This window comes from Phascolarctos cinereus, unplaced genomic scaffold (genome assembly GCF_003287225.1).
Source record: "Phascolarctos cinereus isolate Bilbo 61053 unplaced genomic scaffold, phaCin_HiC Scaffold_4;HRSCAF=312, whole genome shotgun sequence".
Lineage (NCBI taxonomy): Eukaryota > Metazoa > Chordata > Mammalia > Diprotodontia > Phascolarctidae > Phascolarctos > Phascolarctos cinereus.
Genome location: NW_027555847.1, coordinates 610,935,739 through 610,951,301, shown reverse-complemented (window position 1 = coordinate 610,951,301; position 15,563 = coordinate 610,935,739). Strand labels below are relative to the sequence as shown.

Sequence of the window (15,563 nt, the reverse complement as noted above, 5' to 3'; positions counted from 1 at the left end):
TGCTCAATGATGCTGATAGTTTTCCTAATATTGAACCAACCCTGCATTCCTGGTATAAATCCTACCTGGTCATAGTGTATTATTCTTGTGATTAGTTGCTGCAATCTACTTCTTGATAATTTCTTGAGAGATGATGTCTAGGCTTTTTTTTTTTATCATGACTTTCAGGTATTCTAATAACTTTTAAATTATCTCCTCTGGATCTATTTTCCAGGTTAGTTGCTTTTCCAATGTGATATTTCACATTGTCTTCTATCTTTTTTCATTCTTTTGGTTTTGTTTTATTGTTTCTTGATTTCTCATAAAATCATTAGCTTCCATTGGTTCCATTTTAAGTTTTAAGAAATTATTTTCTTCAGTGTTCTTTTGGACCCCTTTTTCTATTCAGTTAAATCTTCGTTTTGAGGTGTTCTCCTCATTGGCTTTTTCGACCTCCTTTTCCATTTGGCCTCATCTGTTTCTTAAGGCGTTATTTTCTTCAGCATATTTTGTGTCTCCTTTACTAAGCTGTTAACTCATTTTTCATTATTTTCTCACATCACTATCATTGCTCTTCCCAATTTTTCCTCTTCCTCTCTTCTTTGATTTTCCAAACCCTTTTTGAGCTCTTCAATGGCCTGACACCAATTTATACTTTTCTTGGAGGCTTTGGATATAGGAGCTTTAACTTTGTTGTCTTTTAAATGTGTGTTTTGATCTTCTTTGTCACCATAGCAACTTTCTTCAGTCAAGTTTTTTTGTCTTTTGTTTGTTCATTTTCCAGCTTATTAGTTGACTTTCAACTGTTGTTAAAGTAAGGCACTGCTTCCAGCATGGAGGGTGTACTGTCCAAACTTCAGGGTATTGTGAAGCTCTTTTCAGAGATACATCTAAGGATCTGTAAATATTCAATTCTTCCAAGGTGGTATGACCTAAGGAGAGGCGTTTACTCCTCTCCTGACCTGTGAGAAGCCTTAAGCACTCTTTTCTGCCCTGGAACTATGAGATGAGTCCCCCTTCCCTGTGGTCACAGGTTCTGCTGTGCTAGTGCTTCTCCTCATCCTGAACTGCCCCCCATGACTGTGACCTGAATCTGGGTATAGGCAAAGCAACAGAGTCCTGCCTTTGTGCTAACAAAAATACCTCTCTAATCTCCTTCTGACCAGTTGTTAGACCCTCTTACCATCTGTGGCTGAGAGCTTCAGAAGCAGCCACTGCTGCTACTGATTCAGTCACTCCCTAGGCCTGCTCCTGGTTTGCTGGTGCTGTTTGGTGGAGTTATGAACTGACTCAATCATTCTGTAGAGCAATTTAGAACTATCCCCAAAGGACTATAAAACCCCACATACTCTTTGACCTAGCAATACCACCACTAGGTCTGTATAACAAGAAAAGATATAACAAAAAGGAAAAGTATACATATGTACAAACATATTTATAGCAACTTTTTTTTTCTGGGGACAAAGAATTAGAAATTGAAGGAATGTTCATCAATCAGTAAATGGTTGAACAAACTGTGGTATGTGATTTTGGTTGAGTGCTATTGTACTATAAGAAATGATGAGCAGGGTTCTCAGAAAAACCTTGGAAAGATCCCCATGAACTGATGCAAATTTAAACGTACTTTGTACAATGTAACAGCAATATTGTACAATGATTAGCTGTGACTGACTTACCTGTTCTCAGCAATGCAATGATCCAACACAATTCTGAAGTTCATTTTAGACTGTCAGTTTGCTAATGAGTAGATAGATGGCCCTATGGATTGAGCAGTGGTCCATAGCATCAGGAAGACCATAGTTCAAATTTGGTCTCAGCCTCTTACCAGATGTGTGATCCTAAACAAGTCACTTAACCCTTTGTTAGCCTCAGTTTCCTTTAGTGTAAAATGGAGATAATAATATGATCTACCTTGCAGAGTTGCTGTTAGGATTAAATCAGTTAATACTTTTAAAGCTGCAAAGAGCTTATTCTTATGTTAAAAAATGAATATGATCCCAGAGTAAGTAAACAAGTATAATTTGTTAGGCAAAATCCACACAATTTTCTGATGGAAAAACAGACTCAATCAAACCACTAGGTGCTTTGTAGGGGAAACATAAGTATGCAGTCAGAGGGCAAACTCACAAATATAATCCATTTAGTCTTTCAAGAAGATTTTGACACATTTACACAGTAAAATTACCTAAAAATAAAGAAACAATGCTTAGATTGAAATATGAGTTGTTATGGATCAGAGAGATGTTGAGCTGTGAAACAAAGAAAGAAGTAAACTAAATGGAAAAGTGTGAACAATTGAGTCCCTAAAGGAGATTGATCTCATTTATTATTTTTAGACTAGATGTAGTAAAGGAAGTACACAAAGAAACCTCTAGGTTTCCAGAAGACACTAGTCTCTTCTTGTAACTGAACTGACAACTTGTCAGGGATAAAATTCAGGAGAATTTTGTAAGTTTCCATGAGTGGGCTCATATACAGAAAATATGTTTCAGTGTAAGCAATGTAAAGCAATACATTTAAATGGAAAAACATCTACCTATTACCTATGTCAAATGTAACACAAAACACGTAAAACTTTGTTAGCAAAGATACATTTACAGTAGGGGTTGAGATGCTGTGCAATATTCAAAATCAGTCAACAAGCATTTACTAAATAAGCATTTACTATGTACTAGACCCTGCGCTAAACACAAGGATACAAACATAAGCAAAATTTTATAAAAGGACTTTCCCTAAAGAAGCTCATATTCTAATGGGGAAGACAAACACCTGAAAGGGAGATAAAAAGTGGGGCAGGGGTACCACCCAGTAGGGAGTTTATTGGCAACATCTAGAGAATGAAGAATGTCTGATGGAGGATTTTTGTGAAAATGGAGTCATCAAGAAGAATTCACCAGTTAATCAGTCAGTAATCAGGTATTAAGTATCTACCATACGATGGACACTGTTTTAAGTGCCTGGGATACAACAATGGTAAAAAGATAATTCCTTCTGTCAGAAGAGATACCATGCAAACAGGATGTATACAAGGCAAATCAGTGATGATTTCAAAGGGAAGGCATTAAGATTATTGAGGATTGGGAAAGGCTTCTTATATAAATTGGGATTTTAGCAGAGAATTGAAGGAAGCTAGTGATACCAGGAGGCAGGGATGAGGAAGAAGATAGTTCTAGACATGTGAGACATACAATAACAATGCCAAGAGTTAGGAGATGGGGTGTTATGTGTGGGGAGCAAAGAAGTCAGCATCACTAGATCTCAGCATATGTGGGTATGACTAAAGGTAGCAATGGACAAGGAATTTAAAAGCCAGAGGATTTTATTTTTGATCCTAAAGACAATAGGGAATCACTGGAGTTGATTCAATTAGGAGGCAACATAGGCAGATTTGTACTTTAGAAAAATCAGTTTGATAGCTCAATGGAAGACTGAGTGGAGTGGAGTGAGATTTGAACCAGGTAGATTAACTGTTAGGCTATTGCAATAGTCCAGGTATAAGATAAGAAGGTCTTATACTAGGGTAGTACCAATGTCAGAAGAGAGAAGGAAGAATATATAAAAGGTTTCAGCAAGGTAGAAATGATAAGACTTGATAATTATTTTGATTTTTGAGTGTAAGTGAGAATAAAGGGTCAATGATAATACCTCGTTTTTGAGCCCATATGATTGGAAGGATCATAGTACCCTCAATAGAAATTAGGAAAGTAAAGAATAGAAAAGTGTTCAGATGGAAAGACAATGAGTTAAGTTGTGGATGTGTTGAGTTTAAGTTTTCAAGGCATCCTGTTCAAGATTCCCAGTAGGGAGTTTGAAATTTGATACCAGACAGAGGTCAGGGATGGATAAATAGATCTGAGAATCATCTGTATACAGATAACAATTGCATCCATGGGAGCTAAGAACACCAAGTGAAATACTATAGATACAGAAGAAGAGAGAATCTAAGACAGAGCTTTGAAGGCACCTAGGTTTAGTGTGAATAACCTAGTTGAAGATTTCACACACCAAAAAGAAAAAAAAAGCGGGTATGAGGAGAGTCGGATGTCAGTAACATTAGGAAAACCTAGAAAGAAGATAGTATTAAGGTGTAGAGGGTGATTTGTTGTTGTAATTGTTGTTGTATATCCTTCATTTTTGAAGTGGACCACACTAAATACTATGGAGGGAACATGAAAAATGAGGATTGAGGAGAAGTCATTACATTTGTTGATTAAGAAATCATTGGTGGCAAAGTGCTGGGGACCCAAAGAAATGCAAAAAAAAAAAAATGCCTGTCTGGAGAAGACCTCAATTTCATGACAGCATACTTGCATGGATTCTGAATAATGGAAGATGTGCTTAGCTTTCCCAGTCAACAATGGAGTGAAGCAAGTTTGTTTGCTTGCTTCCACGCTTTTTACCATCATGTTGCCAGATGCCTTCAATAAAGATGAAAACAGCATCAAGGTTAGCTACCACACTAACAGTAATTATTTAACTTGAAAAGGCTACAAGCCAAAACTAAAGTGGAGGAAGAATTGGTGCATGATTTTCTTTTTTCATATAATTGGGTTCTCAATGGGTCCTCTGAGGCTGAGATGCAAAAAAAAGTATGGATTGATTCTCTGCTGTTTATGCTAATTTTTGCCCAACAACACTAAGAAAACACAGGTTCTCCACCAGCCAACACCACATCATCCATATGTACATATGAATGTTATAAAAACTGAAGAAACTGTGATTACTGTGGATAAGTTCAGTTGCCTTGGAAGTACACTTTCCAGGGATAAACACATAGAAGATGATAATGTTGACTCACTCATTGCTAGAGCTAGCTCAGTGCTTGGGAAGCTAAGAAGTAAAGTGTGGGAAAGAAGAGACTCCCTACAATACTGAAGGTCTAAAGAGCCCATGTACTGATTTTATTCTTGTATGTCTGTAAAATCTGGACAGTCTACCAGTGTCATGACAGCAAACTGAATCATTTCCATTGGAATCATTTTTTTATTTTATTTTTTGCTTTCTTTTGTGAGGCAATGGGGTTTAAGTGACTTGCACAGGGTCACACAGCTAGTAAGTATCAAGTGTCTGAGGCTGGATTTGAACTCAGATCCTCCTGACTCCAAGGACAGAGCTCTATTTATCACAACACCTAGCTGCCCCCTCCATTAGAATTATTTTAGGAAGATTCTGAAGATCATCTGGCAAGATATGGGACCAAACACTGAGGTCCTTTCTTGAGCTAAATTACCAAACATTCAAACTCTACTATGGGGAACACAGCTATGATTGGTCACATTGTTCACATGCCAATCATACACTTGCCTAAAAGACTGTTTTATGGAGAACTCACACAGGACAAATGCTCACATGGTGGTCAGAAGAAGCAATCCAATGACACACTCAAGGTCTGTCTTAAGAACTTTAGAATTGATTGTGTGACATGGGAGACACTGGCAAAGGACAGTTAAGAATGGCATTTCCACATCAAAGAAGGCACTGTGCTCTATGAGCAAAACAGTAATTCAGTAGCTCAAAAGAAACTTGCAATGCACAAATTTAGAGGCATTTTCAGTCCAAATGTTCATATGGTCTATTTGTGTCAGACCAATGGTAGAGCCTTCTAGTCCCATATCAATCTGATCAGGCATAATCAGACCCACTGTTCCTTGACTCCAACATAGTAATGTCATTTTGTTCCTCTTTGAGAAGGAAAGACAACAACCAAACAACTTTGGTCCTGTATGGTTCTGAAATTGCAATTCCCTTACCTTAATTAAAGATCCCAGTTTTGGTTACTTTGGGTAGTTTTCTTTACCTCAGGTTGACACTAGCATAATAAGTTATTCTGCCGAAGTTTATGTGGCTGGCTTGAAGGAGACCTAAGTTACATTTCTGGGAGTTGTATTTCTTCACAGTTCTGGAAGTGAGGAAATTATTGCAGGATTAAAACTGGAGGGTGGAAATTTTATTCTTGCTTTTTTTTCTGCTACAAAGGGATTTTAAATCTTTCTGGAGAATGGCATGGAGAATAGAGTAAAAGAGAGAGAAGCATGTAAAGCAAAAGGTACACTTGAGATAAAGATTTGAGAACTAAAGAAATGAGTTAAAAAGAATAAAAAGCAGAAAGACTAGGTAAAAGGGGAAAGAAAAAGCAGGACTTAGCTGCATTAAGGAAATGAGACAGTGAAGACAGCATCTTAGAGCATGAAAGTACTTTGAAATCATCTTTTGCAACCAACTGTTCAGTATAAAGCTTTCCAGGAGAAAGATTCTGGAAGATGAGCCAAATCAGTAGTGAAGACTATGGAATTCCCCCCTATAATATTGTACATAAATATGTATATGTAAATATGTGTGTGTATATATATGCAAAAATCTTTGCAAACCTTAAATGTTATGTAAAATTTAGCTGTTGTTGTAGTTATGAATCTTCTATGTTCCAGTCCTTTTATTAGAATTTCCCTTAGTCCTTGAGGAGATGCATAGAAATATTTGCATCAGTTTGAGCCTTATTCAAGGTACCAATAGCAACGATGGCCCTCTTTAATCTCCCCTTTTTCTTCCATAGCTTAGCACTACTTTTTCTCTTTTTTGCTAGTTGCCCCAGCACCACTGATTCTTTCTGGCTTTCCTTTTGGTGCACATACCCTTTCCTGTCGGCTGCAAGCCCTTAAAAACATCTCTTCTTATTTCTGAACTAGCTCCTGCTTTTATCACAAGCTCTTAAGGGTATGACTAGATCCTTTAGTTCATAAGAAAAGACTTTCTGTCAAATATAACTGAAATGTCAATGACTGATTCAAGGAAGCACCCGGGCATTGTTAACACATAGATCTGAATGCTTGATTCACCTAAGCATTCTTACCTATTAGAGAAAATTGCATTCAAGTGTGGTGGAGTAATCAGTGGAATTGACCCCAACTAGGACCATGGATTTAGAGCTGAAAGAGACCTCAGAGAACATCTAGTCAGTTTCCCTTTCCTTTTACAGATGAGGATCTGAGGTCCAGAGAAATTAAACTGTTTGCCCCAAATCGCACAAGAAGTTAGTAAGTAGCAGATCTGGGATTCACTTCCTCATATTTAAAATCAAGAACAGTTTCTATTGTATCACAGTGCCTTCAATATCCAAGGGATTTTTCAGTGACAGATAAGTTTACTTCTTGTTGGAAAAGGCAGAAAAAAAGCACAAGAATTCTCACTATAAATGAAACTAACAGAGTTTCTAAGTAAATAGAAAGATGGCTTTCACTGTACTGGCCAATAAAAAAGATGGTAGATTTGCTTTCATTATGTAATTTAAGGCAACAAGAAATACAAAATTCTGGGAAGATCACCCGAAAATGAAAGCTCTCAGGAAGATCGTAGCCAAAGTTCAGAGTTTTCAGGTCAAAGACAAAAACAAATTACTAAAAGCAGACACAAGGCAAGAATTCAAGTACTGAGGAGTCACATTCAGCTTCATATACAATTTAGTTGCAACCACTACAAAGGAGTGAGGGTTTGGAATAAAAGATCCCAGAAAGCAAAGGATGGGGTTATAATGCCAAGCAAGCAACATAGCCATCAAAAATGAATATATTCCTATGAGGTTAGGGGAAGTAAGGATTAGGACTTAAATGAAATAGAGGATTTCAAGCTTTCCTGATGAAAAGACAAGCACTTTGGAAAAACTTGGAAGTGCGAAAGCAAGAATTAAGAAAAATATGAATAGGTAAATATGAGTAAACCATCATAAGGAACTAAACAAGAGCAAACTGTTTCCTTTCTATTATAGGAAGATGATACATGTGTCCCTTAAGAATTCTGTCTTCATTAGGATCATTGAGAAAATCTATTTAGACAGAAGGTCTGTGAGTTGTTCTGTTATGTGTTAACAATATAATAAAAAGGAATAGAAATGAGTTGAAGACAAACACACCAGATTGGTAATGAAGAGAAGAAGGAATTAAGAAAACTATCTCACATAATCAGGGTATGAAAATTGAAGTATAATATAGGTAAGCAGAAAGGGATGGGGAGAAAGTGTGACAATTTAATCTCCCTGTCATCTAAACTGATTGAAGGATGGAAATACATACACACACACACACACACACACACACCACACACACACACACACACACAGGTTGAACACAGAAATATATTTCATCCAACAGGAAAACAGGGAGGAAAAGAGTAGAAGGGAGAAAGGGATAATAAATGGATAGGTAAGTTATATTAGGGTTTAGTCATAAGCAAAACAAACTCTAAGGACATTCTAAAATATTTACAACTTTTTTTTTTGCCATGGCACAGACTTGGAAACTGAAAAAGTACCTATCAAATTGCAGAACAAGAAATGAAACCAAAATGTGATGCAATGCTACTGTGCTGTAAGAAATAATGAAAGGGATGGTTTCAGAGAAATCTAGGAAAATTTGTTTGACCTTACATGGAGTGAAATAAGCAGAACAAGAAGAGCAATTTAAATAGTGACAAAATATCATAAAGACAAATACTTTTTAAATATCTAGGAACTCTGATCAATGTGATGACTAACCTGAGAAGAGGGGTGCAATGTTTCTTGAAAAGTTAATCAATAGATGCATATCAAGCACTTACTCTGTGCCCAACCACAGTGCGAAGCACTAAGGATAGGAAGGAGGCAAAAAACAATCCTTGTTCTCAAGGAGCTTACAAAAGAAGCTGAAATAGGGTTGGGGGGAGCAAGGAGCAGGCACATAGAATGTAATGAAGTCCAGTAGCCCAGTTTGAAATCATTAGATGGCTGTTGCTGCACTTGGTAACCTTCCTATATGGAGGATTTGTGAAGAACTCTTCATGTCCACCCTCTACCCTCTACATGTGGAAAGAGGGAGGAGTCCCAGGGCTAGGAAGTCCTGAGAAGGTGTGAGGAATTTCTATACAAGGAATACCCATACTTACAAAAAGGTGGCTCCTAGAAATACTGAGGTAAATCCCACTCCCTCAGTACCCTGCTTGATGTTACTCGCTGGCAGTTAGGTAAGCTGATAAATAAGCCTTGCTGAAGTGTTCATGGGATTACCCTCCTAGTTAATATCAAAACTCTAATAATGAAACATTAATAAAGTGGCTCAGGTGCCAACTACCTTGTTTTCATTTTAGAATCAGCTAGGTGGCTCAGTGAGTAGAGTGTTAAACCTGGATTCAGGAACACCTGAGTTCAGACCCTAGTTATGTCATCTTGGGCAAGCCCTTAAACACTTTTTTTTCTCAGTTTCCACATCTAAAAGGGGGCATGACAATAGCACCTATCTCCCAGTATTGATGTGAGAATAAAATGAGATTATATTTGTAAAGTGCTCCGCAAACCTTAAAATACTATATAAATGCTAGCTATTATTATTTGCATATATGTATACATGGATACACACATATTATATACATGTCATCTTCCCTAATTTAAATACCTTTAGGTCAGGAGTTTTCTCTTTTCTTCTTTGTATCAATAGCACTAGAATAGGGCCTGACATATCGTAGGCATATTCAAGAAGCTAAGCATGCTAAAGGAAATTTGGGGCAAGACCTTATAGCATCCTTCATATCCTATTCCATCCATAGTAAATGTAGTGTCAGCTGAAATGATGGAAGTTCAGAAGATTTAAGACTAAATGTTTGTTATATTAAGTAAGATTTTAATATGCAGTAGATGGAGTTTAGTCACTGCGGGTATGTTGTATCACCTCTCTAGTTTTAAAGCTTTCACATTCCATAATGCTATAAAGCTAATTTTAACTCTGTAACCATCCTACATCCATGATCACTGCTCTCATTTTTACCCAACTAAAATGATGACGCACCAATTTTTACAAACTATTCATATTGTACATTATGTTCCAACTCAAAACATGGTGTCATAGTTCCAGTTCTCTGGAGGCTATTGCTTAAAGTTTGTCACTCAGCACTCCCTGATGCTGAGTCTTTTTCTATGTTGTGCTTAAAATGTGACCATTGCCGTAGGCTCTTGGAAGAGCTGTGAAAATGTCAATCTAGAAGCTAAAATTTTATAGGAAGGGAAGAAAAATAATCAGTACTCAACTTGTGTGTGAATATAAGTCTGAAAAGAATTGGTCCAGCAAAATGTTCTGAAAGTTAAAATACTAAGTGTTTTCCTGCAGTAGCAGCAGGAACTTCACTGAGATGAAAATCCTTGACCAATACATTTTACCTCACATCCAACTCTTAGAATCCCTAGCATCCTACAAAAGGCCTTTCTTGATCTCCCCAGCTGCTAATATACCCATTCACTTTTTATTCTCTTTCCACTAATAAATCCCAGCTTCCTGAGGACAGAGATTATATTTTTTAATACTACATATCCTCAGTATATTCACAGTGCCTAATTCACAGTCAGCATTTAATAAATGTTGGTTAATTGATTGATTTTCTATTACTCTCCACGAAATGAAGTTAAAAAATGACTGGGTTCAAAAAGCAGCCATTGCTTGTGCAATGTCACCATGCTAAGGAGACTTCTAGTGGTTCATCCTAGGAGTGTACATATTTGGCCCTATGGTACTTTTGTTTTTTTTTTTTCTGAACAAATAGCATAAATGCATAGAAGAAACATTTATCAGATCTACAGATGAGAGAACAATAAGAGAGAAATTAACACACTGGAAAACAGGATCTGAATTTTAAAAAAATCTTGACAGATTAAGAAATTGATTAAGATAAAATTTTGGAAGAAATATGCAGTTTTTCACTTGAGCACAAGTACAATATTAATTTTGTAAATACAAGATGAAGTAGGGATAGATTATGGCTAGATAATAACTCTAGCAGGTAAAAAATAATCTTGGAGTTTTAATGGACTTTCAATACAAAACATTAGTGCATTATTGTAGAATGCTGATGTAATACTGAGTTTGCAATACAAGAATGCCTTACCTGTGAAATTACCTCATATTTATATATGTGTAAAACTTTTAAATACATAGTTGTTTGCATACTACGTTCTTCATTAGAATATAAGCTTCTTAAGGGTCATGACCACATTTTTTGCTTCCTTGTCATAGCCAGGACTAAACACAAAGCCTGGTGCATAAGAGACCCCTAATACTGTCGTATTTTGCATGGTCAGGATACATCTCAAACACTGTCTTTAGCTCTAGTCACTATCTTTCAGGAAGAATGCCGATGAACTGGAGAAAATCCAGACTATGGATTTCTACCAACCTACCAACATAGGTTGACTATGATGGTAAAGAACCAGTTAATGCTATATTAGGACTCTGTCTGGAATAAGAGAGAGCTTGTATCTTTTAACCAGACTCCACTTTAGTGTAGACAAAGTGCTTCTGGCTTTAGAGGTGTCCATGGGGTCAGGATTATGTTGCATTGGGTTACATGGGGCTTGGGTCAAGAGACATTGAGTTGAGTAAGGAGGATACCAAAGCAAGAAGAGGAAGTATTAGCAAAATTGAGATCAGTGAGAGGAGCCAGAGACTAAAGTGCCTGAAACTAAGAAGAATAAGAAGGGTGCACAAGAGAGTAAGGCATCAGGGGAAGTATCTGCCTGTATGAAGGCCCTCCGGACTAGCAAACCTCACCTAGTGGTAAATATGCAACACTTAAGATATGGTCCTGGAATATGGATAGGATGTGGCCTTGGATCACAAAATAGCGTTAGAACTGAATAAAAGGAAAAAAGCCTCTAAAATCCTTTGCCTCCAAAAGACCAAAAGTCCAGAGAGTAAGCTGTCACCTGAGCTTCAAGATCTGTCCAGACTAATCTACTTGTATTGGTCCTCACCCTGTGAAAAAGGATACCATATTGGTAGTCACTTTTCCTGCTGGGATGTAGGGTGTATTCAGGGAAGACTAGTACCTCTGATGTGAGGGCTGCCAAGCCCTTTTCAAGGCTGCTTTCCAGTTTTGGTGTCCATCTGTTCCACTTAACTCTTACCTGTGACTCCAAGAAGCTATAGTATACACGACAGCCACACCCCAGTAAACTGTTCCAGCACATGGGTTAAACCAGGCTGAGGGTAATCAAGGGGTCTCAAACCCACCAGTGAGTTGGAGGGGGGTGTCTACCCCAAGCATGTGAAGACTTCTCGTAGTGGAATGGGTGGAAATGGCACCAGCACCATGCAGGAAATTGAATCACTTCCATTTGAATTCTTAGGAAGATTATGAAGATCACCTGGCAGAATAAGATACCACACACTGAGGTCCTTTCTCAAACTAAACTGCCAGGCATTCAGACTCCACTACAGAGAGCACAACTATGATGGGCTGGCCACATTTTTCACATGCCAAATGTATACTTGCCTAAAAGACTATTTTATGGAGAACTCACACAGGACAAGTACTTACATGGTAGTCAGAAGAAGCAATACAATGACACACTCAAGGTCTCTCAAGAACTTTGGAACTGATTTGTGACATGGGAGCCATTAGCATAAGAGTGTCCAGTGTGGTTGCCCTCATCAAAGCAGGGGCTGTGCTCTATGAGCAAAGCAAAATTGAAATAGCTCAAAAGAAATGTGAGACACATAAATCTAGAGAACCCAATACACATATTCCCATGGACTATTTGTGTCTGACCTGTGGTAGAGAACTGTGAGCTCATATTGGTCTGATCAGCCACGGTTGGACACATTGCAACTTGACTCTAACATAATGATGTCATTTTAGTCCTCTTCAAGAACAAAGGACAAGATGTTTTCACATGCAACTGGGAAAAAGAAATACAGGAAATGGAATACAGAAGTCTATCCTGCTCTACCGGAAAATAGAAGGGGAAGGGGATAAGAGAAGGGAGGGGGGAGAGATAGAAGAGAAAGCAGACCAGGGGAAGGGGTATTCAGAATGCATGTCATCTTGGGGTGGGGGAGGGGTGAGAAATTTGGAACTCAAAAACTTGTGGAAGTGAATATTGAAAACTAAAAAGAAAAAAAGAAAAAAAGAAAATATAAAGAACAAAGGACAACAATCAACCAACCAACCAAGTCACCTTTCCTGCTATTGCCCACTCAGCATCACAATTGGCATTGGTGATGAGAAGCATGATCATGAGGGCTGAGTAATAGTGGCTGAGTTTGAGGCATTTATGCTTGTGACAGCATATATCACCTTTCCCTGTTGCAGGAAATGTGGCTGGTTCAACTGGAATAAAGACAATGATGGAATGAAGCATTTGCCGATATTTTAAAGAGACTGAGTACCAAAAAGTTTATTTTGCTTTGTGGTAACACAATGTGGCTCATGAAGAGATTGATTTAAACAATTACCAAGGGAACAAGAAGAATACTGGGTTTTATTCCACAGGAACATCCAAGTTGTGGGATGCTGCTCCAAGTAGAACCACTAACTGACAATTTTCATCATTTATATCTATAGGCAGCTTATGCATACCTTTTTTTAGATACATGATGAATGCTTGAGCCAAGAGTGTTGGCTGATGACTTGACTATTTCTTGTTGTCCCAGACTTTGGTCCCTGCCCTATGTGACAACAAGATCTGATCCAGAGTTTTAGGGAGGGATTGTTGTTCTATCACCCTCTTGCTGCTAGTGTAATACTTCTACTATTTAAAGTAGGTTCTTCAAACAATTAGAAAAGGTGATCCAGAATCTTAAGGAAGAAGATGACTCATTGAAAATCACAGTTGGGCAATGGGAAGCCAGCAAAGTTGTAAGAGTTGAAGAAATTATATATACATATAGGTATGCATGTATGTATATTTGTGAAGAATGAAAAAATAGAAGAGAATGTGGAACATCTCATGAGAAAAACAACAGGTCTAGAGAACAGACCAAAAAGAGAAAATATAAGAATAAATGGACTATCCAAAAGTTCTGATAAAAAAAAGAATCTTAATTCAATAATACAAGAAGTAATTTAAAAAATTGTCCTGAGGCATTAGAACAAGAGGGGAAAGTAGAAATAGGAAAAAAATCCGTCAATCACCACTTGAAAGAGATCCTATGAGGAAAACTCACAGGAATATTATAGTCAAATTCCAAAAACTCCAGATCAAGGACAAAATATTGTGGGCAACAAGAAAAAAAAAATTACATATGAAGATACCACAATTAGAATCACACAAGACCTAGCAGTGGTGACACTGAAGGATTGATCTTTGTTAAAGGTGGAATAGAGTGCCTTTGAAGGTTATAGGTCATTGATATGGTGATGAAAGAGATATAGCCTCCTCATTTTAGAAAAGGGGAAACTAAGGTCCAGAGAAATGAAATGACTTTCTTAAGGTTGGTTTCCCTTCTCTGGAGCAATTTAAGGACAGACAGATTAAAGAGGGAATTATTTTGTTCATGTACCAGTTGGAATAGATGTCTCTGTGTTGTTCCTGTGCTTTTCTAAACAACAATGAATCTCTATCCCTCTCTGACAATGGCAGAGAAAAGTAACCTCCAATTTGAATTTTGATTTGTGGGAATAAGAAGTAGAGTATAATCCAGATTTTATACACAAATGGAAACTCTCAAACAAGTTGGCTAATGTTTCCAGACATTCTTTGACAATGTTTAGGATAGTCTAGTATGTGGTTAAAGATAGTGAATACACAAAGCTAATTTGGTCCCAGTTTTGACATTCACTTGATAATAGGCTCATAGCCCTAGAGCTAAAAGAAGCTTTAGAGATAACTGAGTTCATCCTTGTCATTTTGTACGCAAAGATAAGTTACTTTCAACCTCAGGATGTTTGAAATGAAATTCACATGATATACAGCAAAGATAAATTGACAAAACCCAAAGCATAATGTTTCACAAGTCACATACTATCTCAGTGCTTTACATGTCTGTAAAATGAGGTAGTGGATTTTCTGTTTTCTAAGATTCCTTTAAGATTTAAGTGCTATGATGATTTCTCAAAGAAGTGAGAATCTTTTCAGACTTACTTTGATGGACCTATGATCTCACTAACCTATCAGCTACAATTTCCGATTGAGTAGATCACCTGACATCTTATAGGATGCAGGTTCATAACCTCCTGAATTTAGGGAGTCAACATGGTACAATAGAAATAGTGCTGAGCTTGTAATTTGAACTTAAGTTTGGATCCTGCTCTGCAAATGAATACTCCCATGACTTTGGATAAATCTTTGGACCTCTCTGGATCTCAACTTTGTTGTTGTTGCTCAGTTGTTTCAATTATCTTACACTCTTTGTCACCCCGTTTGGAGCTTTCTTGGCAAAATTATTTGAGTGGTGAGCTGTTTCCTTCTCCAGCTCATTTTACAAGGTATTAACTACTCTATCTACAAAATGAGGCTTTGGGAAAAAAATATCAGTCAGCCAATGAACAAAAATTCATTATATTTTGTTGGGGATCTGTAAGGATGTAGAGGACCACAGGCTGTTCATGAGGTCTCACTGATGGGCAGAGGCCCCTCTCGGGTGATTGATCTATGAGTAAGATTGCCTGGTTCGGTGCTCCATTCTATGCATCTCTAACTTTCCTAGGTACTCATTAGTCATTAACAGTGTATTTGTGATTGGTAGTAGGTAAGTGCATGGACTGTGCATGCACTGTCCTTGGTTATACGTCATTGTAACTTGAGAAAGAGTTCTTGTTATTTTACTATATAAGTAAGTGCTTTGCTGCCATCT

General features: G+C 37.4%; 1 pseudogene; it reads left to right on the top strand.

Annotated features, from left to right (window-relative positions):
• Positions 1-4,311: 4,311 nt before the first annotated feature.
• LOC110193557 (DNA repair nuclease/redox regulator APEX1 pseudogene) lies at positions 4,312-13,511 on the top strand (annotated as a pseudogene).
• Positions 13,512-15,563: the final 2,052 nt, after the last annotated feature.